Here is a 15,409-nt window from a genome sequence, read left to right on the forward strand (position 1 = left end):
AAGTACTATTCTGTTAGTGTTAAAGAGGCAATGCTTAATGAAAAAGATGTTTGCCATAATTTATTTGTGCAGGCAGGAAAAAGACCCACATCACTTTTAGCACAAAGATAAGCAACATCGTCCTTCACATTTGTTATGAAATTCAAGGGATGAGAGTTTAGGTTTATAATGCAACCTTCCAATTTAAAAACTGACTTTCTTTTGGTCATCCTCAGAAAATAAAGTTTTACCAAATAAATTCTAACCCATTGTGTGGAAAGTCACAGATCTGTGAAAATAAAAACCATATCTCACACGAGTGACATCGCTAATTAGATGAAGTCCACTGTGGAGAAGTTAGTAGACTGTTTGAAGCTGGGACGCATCATGCTGCAGCAGACCATGAGAATAGCCAGAGATCTGCGTCATATAAATCCCAGTGGTCATAGGACATAACATTGACTCGGACAGCATTAAAATAAGTCACCAACACTATCCCACCCCAACCCCAGCGCAAAGATTTTTCCAGAGGTATGTATGGCACAACTGCATTGAAGGAGTGTTTCCTGCATTCCTGATTAAAGGAGTGGTGGCCATGGTAACTTATTTCAACGTCAGGTCAGCAAGCTCTTTCTTTTTCACACAATAATTTTTCTTAAAAACTTGAGAGTAGATCACTGTCAGCACAACATGAAATGTCGTCCTGATTTCGGTTAGTAACAATATCTAAAAGGTGCAGAAGCCTGATTAATACTTCTCTGTATAAACTATCTTTTCTTGTACAAGAAGGAAAACTAACCTCAAATTTGCAACAATGACTTGAAATTAAACAGTCCAAACCCAAATATCTCACTGCCATCAGGAATTTCTCCCATGCAAGCAAGTTGAATAGATGATTTATACAAGAATAACCGGTGTAAACAATTCACAGAAGAGTCACAATCTCTGATTTCACTGCTATGATTTGTTCTGTGGTAAGATCGGAAGAGATTCCAAACCAGTCCTCAACTGCACCATCTGTCTAGGGGATTATATATATTTTCAACACCACATTTTAAACAAATAGATGTGTGAGCAAGAAAACAGGTTGAGATATAATCATACAATATGCAAACTCTCTCTTGTAACAGCCACGTTAGGAGAACATTTGTAATCTCGCTGGCACTGAATGTATGAAAAATGGATATTTATTCATACATTAGGCTAGAAAAGCTTTACAGATCACACAACAAAAATATGAATTCATCAAAGTGATTTGCATTTCTTAAAACAGTGAGAAGATTTGTATGGAAAAGGTAAACTCTTATAATAGGCATTTAACCCTTTCAGGATTCCCAATAAATCTTACTCCTAGTCCAGACGGGTTGCTTCATTATTATAGCACTCTCATCCCATAGCTTGCAGCTGGTAGTTTCAGAATGTCCATATAGGTGAGATTATTGGTGCTTATCCTTTCTAAATACCAGTTTTGCAGAACCTGAACATATGTGAGCAGTTCATTTTGGTAAGAGGAATATGGAGGTCACTCATTCCTTGGAAGCTAAGAGACCAAATGGAGGAGCAGAGAGATTTTGGAATACAGATATATAAATCGCTAAAAGTAGCAAGACAATAGGATAAGGCCATAAAGAGTGTAAACAAAATACTGGGTTCATTTCTGGAAGAATAAAATACAAAAGCAGGGAGGTAATGTTAAATTTATATAGAACCTTCATTAGACCACACTTGGAGTACTGTGTGCAGTTCTGGTCTCCATACTTCACAAGGAATATTTTAAGTTAACCTATTCTGGCCTTCAGTGATCATCCAAACCTGCTGTGCTTCAGGACTGTACTTCAATGCGCTGCTAGCTTCTTGGCTTTACTCAGTTGATTTCTTGGTCCTGGACAGAAATCCGCATTCTCCTGGGCTGGTCAACTTCTCCACTGGCTTCTGGACTTTATAGTGACCTCCAACATTGCCAGTGTCATCTACAGGAACTGTATTCTCTGCCTCTATTCTACTTGGTCTGCTCCTACATTCTCAGAGTTCTGCTTCTCTGCTGGGAATGTTTCGTTCTATACTGCGCTAGCCCTGATTTGTACCTGCTAGTCCAGATTGGATCAACTTTTCAAGCTCCAATAGGTGCTCCTATCTTGTGCTCCTCATGTGCCTACAGCTGTTGCTTGGACATGCTTCCTCACCTTCACCGATCCTGTGGATTTATCTTTCACCATCCCCTGGTTCCATGAACTCCATTGCTCCCATGAACTCCATTGCTCCCTGTCCTTGGGTTTTCCTGCCACTGCGCCCCTGCTGATATGCATTACTAACACTGAGGCCAATACTCAGCACTGCCAGGATCCTGGATAAACCATTGCTGGCTCATGGTTCACTTTCCAAGCCTCCTTGAATTTCTATTTTCACTGGACAACCTCCAGCAGTGCACCCACTGATTCTCTGCCCCGCGACTAGCTGAAGGACTCATTGGCCCTCCACAATCGTCTCTGAACCTGGACATCGTCAATGCTCCAAGGTGACTCCATCCTGTTTACAAGTGAGCTTCATCCCATCGCAGAACCTCAGACTTTAACTTTGGACTCCCTTTTATTGTCTCCTCCCAAACCTCTGTTGACAATTCTCATCTAATCTTGCCCTTTTCCACCAATCCAAACCTGCCCTGAAGTTCCCCCCCTGCCCTAGCCCTGAACCTTTCTCTAGTTTCTCTCCTATCTCCCCTCATGACTTCTCCGAGCACATCTGGTCCGAGACCCACCTCCTGCTTCCTGGACCCCATTATCACTAAACTGCTGACCACCCATGCTAGCTGACATTGCAAAGGGTTCCCTCTCTTCAGATACTGTCCCCTATTCTTTCAAGACTGTGCTATCACTCCCTCGTCAAAAAAACTTCGACCCTTCTGTTCTTGCAAATAACTGGCTCATGTTCAACCTACCTTTAGCCTTTCTAAAGTCCTTGAACTTGTGGTCACCTCCCAGATCTGTGCCCATCTTTCCCGCAACTCCATGTTTAAATTTCTCCAATCAGGTTTCCACGCTTGCCTATCTAATCACAGCCAGAATATCTCCAGCAGTGGCTTCCCCTCCTGCACCTCCCACCCAGCCTCTCATCACTGTCACGCCTGAAATCCTCCAAGGCTCCCTTCTCTCCCTCGTCTACGTGCTGTCCCTTGGTGGCAGCATGTATAAGCATGGAGTCAGATTTCACGTGTACATCCAAATATATCTCGACCCCCTTCACAACCTCTTTCACCAAGCTTTTGGTCACCCCTCCTAATTCTCCTTCGTTGGCTCGTCATCTATTTTTGTCTGATTATGTATCTGTGAAGTGCCTTGGGATGTTTTCCTACATTAAACGGGCTGCAGTCCCCACCGCTTATAGCGGGCACATTCGTGCGAACACGATTTGTCCATTATACACGGTAGCGCTGTATAAGAATATTGTCGTCACTGATTTATTATGTGTTGACCCAATAGGGAAAGTGCAAAACCAATGTATAACCACTGGAAATTAAATTATTTGAATCTGTTTGCGTGGTGCGTTTTATCATCCCGAGTTACTTAGTTGTAGACTATTGGCATAGAACAAAGAAATGCTAACTTTGAACTTTACCATATGCAGTAAAAGCCTAACTTTAACACAAACGAGTGCTCGCGCTCTAACCTTGATGAATCTGATCCATTCTGTGGCATTAGCTGAACCCTCGGCTTAGTGAGTAAGCACAGCTGTTTCTGCGCAAAATAAACTTAAGACGCTATAACCAGCAATCTTGAAACTGATGGTAATATAAATGGCTAATGGTCATCACTTTTTGGCCAATATAAGTGACTGTCCATTTAAACGTGAACATTTTAAGTGGTGGGGACTGTATATAAATGCAAGTTTTTGTTGCTGTTCTGGTTACAAAATAAGATTATGGAAATAACATACTATAAGCAGAAAATAAAAACGGAGGCAAAGTTAGCCAGATCAGTGACCAGAGAGAACACCAACATAAAATGAATGTCTTATTTGAAATATGTAGCAATAGCTTCCAAAGGCTTGTGCTTAAAATACAAAATGTTATCCTTACTTCTAGGCTTCAAATTGCTGTGCTTAAGACCTACAATTTTACTTCAGAGTAAAGCACTTTACTAGCCTTACTGGCTACCTATGTGAAGAATATCCCAACACTTACCCATGCAACAGTGGGCTTCTTGATCAGGACTGCCATACTATTGTACTTCTGAGGCAGAGGATTTGAAACATGCCATTTTCACTTTACTAAGGTTCCCAGCGATCTCTGATGCAATGAGTAGCAGTATCTTTCATAATCTCAGCCTTGGAAAAGCTGCTAAGATGCTGACCCCAAACAGCAATCCAATCAGTGTGGTAAGCTTTTCTGAAAAAAAAATCTTTTTTATGCGGAGAATATGGGACAAGAGAATGGCCTAGAAATTCATGGCCGCCACAAAAATTGCCAGTGGCACCGCAGCCTCAGATTAACGGCCACTGAAAATGGTCGAAGAGGTAGAAGAGAAAAATTCACGCTGGGGACTAAAAATGTTTAGCCCAGGACTAACTCATGTCCTTCTGGCATTAGTGTAAAAATTGGTTGCAAAGTTGCCGTCCAGAAGCAGCATTCCATCTTCCAACAGCCTCTGGAAGCGAAGCAATGAGTTCGCTGGGCATTGTGGGACATTAAAAAGGAAATGCATTAAATGCCGACTGATCTGATAAAAAAAATAAAATGAAGTAAAAACAAATGCAGTTTTCAGCCCTTACTGCATTTTTAAAACTAAGTCACCATACTATCATCATAGGCAGTCCCTCGGAATCGAGGAAGATTTGCTTCCACTCCTACGAGAGCCACAGACTCTGTCACAGGTGGGACAGTCATTGAGGGAAGTGGGGGGGACTGGTTTGTTGCACACTCTTTCCGCTGCCTGCGCTTGCCGTTGAGACTCGAAGTGCTCAGCGCCCTCCCGGATGCACTTTCTCCACTTAGGGCGGTCTTTGGCTAGGGACTCTCAGGTGTCAGTGGGGATGTCGCACTTTATCAGGGAGGCTTTGAGGGTGTCCTTGTAATGTTTCCGCTGCCCATCTTTGGCTTGTTTTCCGTGAAGGAGCTCCACATTGAGCACTTGCTTTGAGATTCTCGTGTCTAGCATGCAAACTATGTGGCCTCCCCAGCGGAGCTGATTGAGTAACATTGAAAAGAAGTCCCAAATAGGAGTCTTCAGCTCTTAAAGCTGAATTAGCTTCAGAACCTCAAAATATGGGAAAAGTGCTTCAACACCCAGGGTTTTGCATGCAGCACTCCAGCTTTGTGCAGGGGGTCAACGCTGCAAGAGAGGTCCTCTACCCACAGAGGGCCAGAGGCCCTCCAGAAAGAACAATGTGGGACCACATCACCAAGACCGTCACTGCCAGCAGTGTCGCTCCCCACCACCTGGCCCCAGTGCGCAAAGAAGTTTCATGACCACAGACCACTGGTCACGGTCAGTGAATGCATCTTTAAAAGTCATCTCCTACTAACGGAATCACTAGCCTCACACGCTGCTCAATGAGCAAATTCCCACCCCCGCCATACTTAAAGGGTTGACGGTGGATAGGCAATGGCAAACATTTAAAGATCACATGGATGAACTTCAACAATTGTACATCCCTATCTGGAGTAAAAATAAAACAGGGAAGGTGGCTCAACCATGGCTAACAAAAGAAAATTAAGGATAGTGTTAAATCCAAAGAAGAGGCATATAAACTGGCCAGAAAAAGCAGCAAACCTGAGGACTGGGAGAATTTTATAATTCAGTAGAGGAGGACAAAGGGTTTGATTAGGAGAGGGAAAATAGAGTATGAGAGGAAGCTTGCTGGGAACATAAAAACTGACTGCAAAAGCTTCTATAGATATGAAGATAAAAAGATTAGAGAAGACAAACGTAGGTCCCTTGCAGTCAGATTCAGGTGAATTTATAATGGGGAACAAAGAAATGGCAGACCAGTTGAACAAATACTTTGGTTCTGTCTTCACGAAGGAAGACACAAATAACCTTCCGGAAATACTAGGGGACCGAGGGTCTAGTGAGGAGGAAGAACTGAAGGATATCTTTATTAGGCGGGAAATTGTGTTAGGGAAATTGATGGGATTGAAGGCCGATAAATCCCCGGGGTCTGATAGTCTGCATCCCAGAGTACTTAAGGAAGTGGCCCTAGAAATAGTGGATGTATTGGTGGTCATTTTCCAACAGTCTATCGACTCTGGATCAGTTCCTATGAACTGAAGGGTAGCTAATGTAACACCACTTTTTAAGAAAGGAGGGAAGAGAGAAAACAGGTAATTATAGACCGGTTAGCCTGACATCAGTAGTGGGAAAAATGTTGGAAGCAATTATTAAAGATAAAATAGCAGTGCATTTGGAAAGCAGTGACAGGATCGGTTCAAGTCAGCATGGATTTATGAAAGGGAAATCATGCTTGACAAATCTTCTAGAATTTTTTGAGGATGTAACGAGTAGAGTGGACAAGGGAGAACAAGTGGATGTGGTGTATTTGGACTTTCAAAAGGCTTTTGACAAGTTCCCACACAAGAGATTGTTGTGCAAAATTAAAGCACATGGTATTGGGAGTAATGTATTGATGTGGTTCGACAACTGGTTGGCAGGCAGGAAGCAGAGAGTCGGGATAAACGGGTCCTTTTCAGAATGGCAGGCAGTGACTAGTGGGGTGCCGCAGGGCTCGGTGCTGGGATCCCAGCTATTTACAATATACATCAATGATTTAGATGAAGGAATTGAGTGTGATATCTCCAAGTTTGCAGATGACACTAAGCTGGATGGCGGTGTGAGTTGTGAGGAGGATGCTAAGAGGCTGCAGGGTGACTTGAACAGGTTAGGTGAGTGGGCAAATGCATGGCAGATGCAGTACAATGTGGATAAACGTGAGGTTATCCACTCTGGTGGCAAAAACACAAAGGCAGAATATTATCTGAATGGCGGCAGATTAGGAAAAGGAGAGGTGCAACGAGACCTAGGTGTCATGGTTCATCAGTCATTGAAGGTTGGTATGCAGGTGCAGCAGGCAGTGAAGGCAGCAAATGGCATGTTGGTCTTCATAGCTAGGGGATTTGAGTATCGGAGCAGGGAGGTCTTGCTGCAACTGTATAGGGCTTTGGTGAGGCCTCACCTGGAATATTTGTTCAGTTTTGGCCATCTAATCTGAGGAAGGACATTCTTGCTATTGAAGGGGTGCAGCGAAGGTTCACCAGACTGATTCCTGGGATGGCAGGACTGACATATGAGGAGAGACTGGATCAACTGGGCCTGTATTCACTGGAGTTTAGAAGAATGAGAGGGGATCTCATAGAAACATATAAAATTCTGACGGGACTGGACAGGTTAGATGCAGGAAGAATGTTCCCGATGTTGGGGGAGTCCAGAACCAGGGGTCACAGTCTAAGGATAAGGTGTAAGCCATTTAGGACCGAGATGAAGAGAAACTTCTTCACTCAGAATTGTTAACCTATGGAATTCTCTTCCGCAGAGAGCTGTTGATGCCAGTTCGTTAGATATATTTAAGAGGGAGTTGGATATGGCCCTTACGGCTAAAGGGATCAAGGGGTATGGAGAGAAAGCAGGAAAGGGATACTGAGGTGAATGATCAGCCATGATCTTATTGAATGGTGGTGCAGGCTCGAAGGGCCGAATGGTCTACTTCCTGCACCTATTTTCTATGTTTCTGCTTGCTCCTTTTCTGTGTTTTCCTCTTCCCGCTGAGAGCAGATGCTGCACATCTGAGGCCTTGCAAGCGTACAACAGAATGCCCTGCACACTTTAAAAAAAAAAACTTTCATCATGTATTGCAGCAAGCTACTACTTCAATAAAATCCAAAAATTCCAGTCCAAAAAGCTTAAATGCAAACTTAGCTGAAAGATGTGTGTGTCCCTTTAAGAGGTGCTGCAAGCTAGGTTTTCATGACAAACTTAGGACCCAGCGCTAAGGTTCAAGTTCGCCGAGGTGACGTTAATTCGGCGTGATGTCACCTCTCCCTAATTTAAATTTGCAGGGCCATCGCTCTTACCAGCAATGCTGCTGGGCCTCAGAAAATGGAGGACTCCGTGGGACCCATCAGTAGCTGGCGAAAGAGTGGCGTCTGCCTTCGTTTCGCTACGTTTTCACGGTAACGAGTGTCGAAAAGCCCTCGAATTTTTAGCCCAATATCGTTCTGACCAACTCTTCAGGATAAAGGCATTGAAGGGTCCTAACTCAATCATTCCTTTTATTTTTTTTAATAGAAAAACCTATGAACTGCTAATATTTCCAGCCTTCGTACTCCTATAGGGTTCTGTCGTACCAGCATCACACTGGTAACCCAGAACAGACAGGTGGGTCATTCCCTAATGCAGAGATGAGCAGCATACTCATTCTATTTTTTTCTAACTGCCAATTAATTTTATACTTTTAATCAGTCTTCATAAAAAGTTACTAGTTACTTTTTGAATACAATTAGTGAGCATGAATACAATGCTCACTAATGTCCTTTAAGGAAGGAAGCCTGCCATCCTTACCCAGTCTGACCCCACACCCACAGCAATGTGGTTGACTCGTAACTGTCTTCCAAAATAGCCTAACAAGCCACTCAGTTGTACCAAACCACTACAACAAAGTCAGCACTGCATGGACTGCAGCGGTTCAAGAAGTCAGTTCACCACCACCTTCTCAAGGGCAATAAATACCGGCCTTGCCAGTGACGTCCACATATGGTGAATGAATAAATAAAAAATATATAAATCTGTCAGAACAGCATTTTGGTTAAAAAACATATCTTATTTCTGAGGCTCTTTCTGGAGACAGGTGACAAAATACAAATGTTTAATGATGCTGTGAAAGAAATCCAAATACACAGACTCTAGCCTCAGATGTTCATTGGTACCTCAAAAAGCAGAATGCAGAAAATAATCAGCACAGACCTGATAAATCAAAAGGCCTTTCTCAACACTGTAACGTTCAACAATATTCTCACTTTTGACTACTGAGAGATGGGAATTATTTGGGCCGAAACAGCACGAACTATTGAATCACCGGATCATCAGCTGAACAGCCAGTAAAGGGGTAGACGTACTGACCAAGGAAACTCAATAAACCACAAGCAGCACCAGGGAAAGACGCAAGTAACTTGTGTTAAAATACTTCCACAATGGTGTTTCCACAGATATGAAGAGCTTAAGAAGGAAACCCATTGAGTGAAAGAGAATTAAATAATCAACAAGAGCAAAATTGATCTCTGACCTTTGATCTAAAAATACCTGTTAAAATGAGAACCATATAACAATATAAGAATCTTGAAAACCCAAAATAAAACCAAAGTCTCTTATAAAATCATAGTAACCTCTAAATCAGAACCACACTGGGTTTGTACCCATGACCTCAGTTACCCAATAAACACAGCTAAGCGATTCCACAATCAACGGATCAGATCAAAGCTCTGCAGTCCTGCCACATCCAGTCATGAATGGTGGTGGACAATTAAATAACAAACGGGAGGACGAGGCCCCATGAATCCCTCCATCCTCAATGAAGGCAGAGCCCAGCACGCAAGTGCAAAAGACAAGGCTGAAGAGTTTGCAATCATCTTCAGGCAGAAGTGCCGAGATGATCCATAGCCACCTCCTCCTGAGGTCTCCAGCCAATTCGATTCACTCCACATGAAATCAAGAAGCGTCTGAGCGCACTGGATACAGCAAAGTCTATGGGCCCCGACAACATCCTGGCTGTCGTGCTGAAGACTTGTGCTCCAGAACTAGTTGCACCTCTAGCCAAAGTGCTCCAGTACAGCTACAACACTGGCATCTACCCGACAATGTGGAAAACTGTCCAGGTATGTCCTGTCCACAAAAAGCAAGACAAATCCAATCCGCCCAATTGCCGCCCCATCAGTCTACTCTCAATCATCAGCAAAGTATAGTCAACAATGCTATCAAATGGTACTTTCTCACCAATAACATGCTCAGTTTGGGTGCCACCAGAAGCATTTAGCTCCAGACCTCATTACAGCCTTGGTCCAAACATGGCCAAAAGAGCTGAATTGCAGAGGTGAGGTGAAAGTGAATAACTTGACATCAAGGCAGCATTCGACCAAGTGTGGCATCAAAGAGCCCTAGTAAAATTGAAGTCAATTGGAATCAGGGGGAAAACTCTCCACTGGTTGGAGTCATACCTAGCACAAAGGAAGATAGTTGTGGTTGTTGGAGGTCAATCATCTCAGCTTCAGGACATCGCTGCAGGAACTACTCAGGGCAGTGTCCTAGGCCCAACCTTCTTCAGCTACTTCATCAATGACCTTCCCTCCATCACAAGGTCAGAAGAGGGGATGTTCGCAGATGACTGCACAGTGTTCAGTGCCATTCGCAACTCCTCAGAAAATGAAGCAGTCCATGTCCGCATGCAGCAAGACCTGGACGACATCCACGCTTGGGCTGATAAGTGGTAAGTAACATTCGCGCCACACAAGTGTCAGACAATGACCATCTCCAACAAGCGAGAGTCTAACCATCTCCCCTTACAATCGCTGAATCCCCCACCATCAACATCCTGGGGGTCACTATTGACCAGAAACTTAACTGCACCAGCCACATAGATACAGTAGCAACAAGAGGTCAGATGCTGGGTACTCTGCAGCGAGTGTCTCACCTCCTGACTCCCCAAAGCCTTTCCACCATCTACAAGGCACAAGGTAGCAGTGTGATGGAATATTCTCCACTTGCCTGCATGAGTGCAGCTCCAACAACACTCAAAAAGCTCAACATCCAAGACAAAGCAGCCCGCCTGATTAGCACCCCATCCACCACCTTCAACATTCACTCCCTCCACCACTAGCGCACCGTAGCTGCAGTATGTACCATCTACAAGATGCACTGCAGCAATTCGCCAAGGTTTCTTCGGCAGCTCCTCCCAAACCCCCGACCTCTACCACCGAGAAAGACAAAGGAGCACCATCACCTGTAAGTTCCCCTGCAAGTTACATACCATTCTGACTTGGAAATATATCGCAGTTCCTTCATCGTCGCTGGGTCAAAATCCTGGAACTCCCTCTCTAACAGCGCTGTGGGAGTACCTTCACCACATGGACTGCAGCAGTTTAAGGCGGCAGCTCATCACCACCTTCTCATGGGCAATTAGGAATGGACAATAAATGTTAGCCTTGCCAGCAATGCCCATGTCCTGGAACGAATTAAAAAAAATGCAATTCCTGCACTGACACCACTGAGGAGTGTTCTGTTCGAACACTACGTTTAAGGTTTTCAATCAATGTGAGTAACGTAAGCAAAACCTTCATCTAATGTTATTCCACAACCACGTACAAACACCAGCTTTCTAACTTTCAGCACAGGTTGGTGTTATTCAATTAGTCTAAGTACGAATTAAAGAAAGTCTATACTAAGAATAATAAAATGTAACATGAATCAAACAGCAGCAAAATAAAGCCATCTAATTTCATAAAGAATCAGGAAATTCTAATCAGCACTTTTTTTGTTTTGGCTACAAAAGCCTTGCAACCATGCTATCACTTTCAATTCATTTTTAAATCACGGAGCTAAACTTCAAAAACAATTTTTCAAACCATTATGACAGATATAATGGCTTCCACCTGTTTTTGAACCCAAGTGCTGACTGGCATCTGACCAGTATAAGTGGAAAGGTAGACAAAGACCTCTATAGGCTCTGGCTGCTCCACTGCTGTGAGGCCACTGAGGCATTAAATTAGTTCCACCCCACTAACTACCCTCCCGTGCCTTGGCTCTTTCAGGCCAAAGGTTTGTCACTGTTGTTATTACAGCAGGGTTAAGAACACACACTTAAATCAGCCTGGCATTTCGGAATTTCAAGCTGCCCTTCCCACCACTATGCTTCATCCACACTTTTTGTCTATTAGAAACGTTTGATGCCACTCTCTCAAATTGCCTGCTTTGAATTTAAACAGTTAAAAAAAAATGTATTCAAGACCAGCACTTAAGCCTCGGGTTATTTTCACAAATAAACCCTCTGCTCTCTTCTCCATAAACCTACAATCATACCACAAAATTAACAATGTATTTTTTCTAAAGAGGCGGAGAAAGTTAATTAGCTGAAAAGTTAGAAGTTTCATAAAGGTCTTGAATGTATTTTACTTCTAACACATTTTTTAAAATCATATTATTCACATTGAACTGTTAACCTGGCTTTTCCACGTCCTTGAAACAGGTGCTAGTCTTACAATCTCCTCCTTGGCCTTGGCTAGAATTCCTGACTTCAGCATTCACCTTTTGCACCAAAAGCAGAGAGGTTGTGCTGAAGCTATATCCCCACATGTGTGCTCAAGAAAATCAGTCATAAGATGCCAATAAGAGGAGAATGGGTCGAATTACTTATGTTGGGGTGGTCTGTCTCTCAAAGATTCTTACAGAAAATCTGAGGTATTATTTTAAGATAAATACCAAGATGTATGCACATCCTACGCCTGAGAATTTACAAAATGGGTCCTTCAGGTGAAATATTTCATGGCTTATTCATTGTCGTTGCAGCACCTAGGTTAAAAATCACTGTTACATAAATAGTTTAGATTTTCTTTTGGCAGTAAAGCCAATGTAACTTCACTGGAAAATGGTTACGTTCTCAAATAGATTTAACCCTCTTAGTTTCTGATTTCCCAGAGGATTTAATTTACTGTATATTTAACCCTCACCTTTCTGAACAAATAAGCGCAGTTGGGATAATTTTTTTTTAGCGATTTAAGGCTCAACATTGTAGCAAGCAGATCCAGTGGAATTACCATCTCCATGACCATTCAGTTTTGATATTTTTTAAAGTCATAGAGTGATGCTGTAAGTTCCCTTAATATTAGTGATAACAAAGCTATTTAGACACTGGAATATCTTTATTACTGAAATGCTAGTTATGCACAAGAAACCCAATTTTAAATTTAAAAGTGTTAACACTGCTGCTGGCCTTATTGCTCCTATTTTTAATTCTTCTGACGAATATATTTTGTTCTTGTTTAAATTTTTTTTAAGTTTAAAAGCTTCACTTACTTTTTTCCTTCCGACTCACTGAACCTAGTCTACTTGGGAGGCGGTTGCAACTTTGAAACAATTGTCTTTTGATTGACTGGAACTGGCTCTGAAAGCAGTTTTTTTTTGCCATTTGAATCGCACCGGTCTCAATCTCTGATTTAATTTGTGTGTCTAAACAGAGTTAGTCTGCTAATCCAGAAGTATACATCATAACAACCACAGAAGAACAATCCTAGATGAGTAAACTTATCAGTGAAACCCTAACAGCTAAAAGAAGAATTTAATTCTTTATACTCCAATTTATATTAAAAAGAATAAACTGATGGAAAACAGTTTTCCCTGCCCATCCTCATTTTTCCTTTCTCCTGAAGGTTTTGACTCTTGCTGATAAATGTTTCCATGGGTGCTAGCAGCTCTCTGGTACCTCACCTTTAGCCAGTCTTCAGGTATGCACCTAGACAAGTGAGTTCAGAAACTGAATCAACTATGGAGTGCATCACAGCCAAGCCTGTTGTTGAAAATATATCAAATATTGATTTTATACTACAAAATAGTTCCTCAAAGAATCATTTCACTAACTACTGTAAAAGATACTTTAGAATTGCTCCACAAGTGACAGTAGCACTGTATCAGTGGCATTCCTTCAGATGTAACAGGTGAATTTTTGACACTTCAGGTAGGTTGACTTTTTGTTTTAAACTCACTGTTTATTAGTAATTTTACTTGCCAAAAGCAGCAACAACAAAAAAAATACAATGAACAACTGGTAGAAAAAAATAATAGCCCAGATTTTGCGGTAAGAATAACGGTGGGGCTATCATCGCCCTTCTGCTTTCTACTTCACCATCAAGCACGTCCATTTGCTTTATGAATTCTTCATCCAAGCCAGCTCTCTGTATTAGGTACCAGTCTATTCCAGAAACGCACAGTACTGTGTAAACAGGCTTCTCCTTATATTGCAGTGTCCCTAAGCTTGTATCACGTTGCAGGTTTGTACAAAAAAATCTTCTCCACATCACCATGGCAATTCCCTTCATGATTTAAAAAATGGATGTTCCTTTCCAGCCCATCCCTCAATCTTTATTTTGCCTAATGAGAATTTAATCTCCTTTAGTCTCTTTCTAGTTTGTGATCTAAAACCAGAAATGATCAATGAATTTTCTTTGGATGATGCCTCTGTGGATTATTGTTAATCATAGTGACCAAACTTGGACAGCCATTTGTAATCTCATCACTGTTTTGGAATCAGCATCATTTCCTTGGAAATCTCAAGGAATCCACTCATGTGGATCCCTTGCCAATTTAACTTAATGGAGTTATACACAGAGTTAACTTTTAAATTTTAAACTAATGTGCCAGGTGGACGGGAATCCATAGCTACACCTTGGTCAGTCTGCCCACAAGCCAGATAGCATCTCTGCCAGTCTAGTAAAAGCGCTACACCACTTCTAATTAAACATTCTGTAATTTTTAAAAGTTTAAAGCAGGTTATTAGGTACAGAATCGCAATATTAGAAATGTTATTTCTAACATGACATTAAAAGAAAACACATACTTTAAGTAATAAATCCTTTACTGTCTAATCATATTTCCTTGAACTTCCCAATATTACTCATTCTACTAGTGCACCCTAAATAATCTGTTTGAGCGACAGTGAGGTAAAAATTAGCTGCAATCTCTAACGTAATATAGCTTCTTCAGTCATGATTCACCCAGTAAAGAAGGAATTGGGTGGCTGAACACCACAAAAGCTAGCTGTAATACAATAACCTAATAAATGATTTGTAAATGAGTTCCGCTCAACTAGTTAAGGTTCGACAAAGTATAAAACTTCGAGAATCAGAAGTTAGATTACAAGGTAGCATCATTGAGTGATATAGTAGGGAGCTTACACTGTAATAGATAGCATGTATCATCCTCGTTTTCTTCTCTTCCAATGGTGAGAAGATACATCTGATAGCCTCAATTTTCATTCTCAAGACCTAAAGTCAAGACCACTGGGTTTTGGTTTTCTGAGAAAGGATTGCAGCAAAATGCGATCCCCAAAACAACAGTACAAGTTGTGGAATCCAGTGTAATAAAAAAGAATTTGACTTCTTCAGTCACTATGAACCAATAATTTGATATTAGGGATTAGCGGACCATTGTATATTGTAGGCACAGGCCCATGATTTTCATTTACACGGAATAGTGGACAGCACACCACAAAATACCAACAAAAATCTTGGAATTCCATATTAAAATGGAATTTGACTCATTGCATCACCGTATACCAGTGGTTCTGCCTACACTAAGTGTAAATACATGCTCCAAAACATCCGGGGTACAAGTGAAGCAGACTGAACAGGTGAGATGGAATCCACTGCTTTTTCACGATAAGTACTCACTTTCATTAATGCAAG

At 41.9% G+C, this 15,409-nt stretch overlaps 1 protein-coding gene across 2 annotated transcripts in view; it reads right to left on the bottom strand.

Annotated features, from left to right (window-relative positions):
* The window catches only part of hlcs (holocarboxylase synthetase (biotin-(proprionyl-CoA-carboxylase (ATP-hydrolysing)) ligase)), a 169,058-nt gene that overhangs the window by 83,509 nt on the left and 70,140 nt on the right, over positions 1-15,409 (bottom strand). The window lies entirely within an intron of this gene.

Source organism: Pristiophorus japonicus, chromosome 11, assembly GCF_044704955.1.
Source record: "Pristiophorus japonicus isolate sPriJap1 chromosome 11, sPriJap1.hap1, whole genome shotgun sequence".
NCBI lineage: Eukaryota > Metazoa > Chordata > Chondrichthyes > Pristiophoridae > Pristiophorus > Pristiophorus japonicus.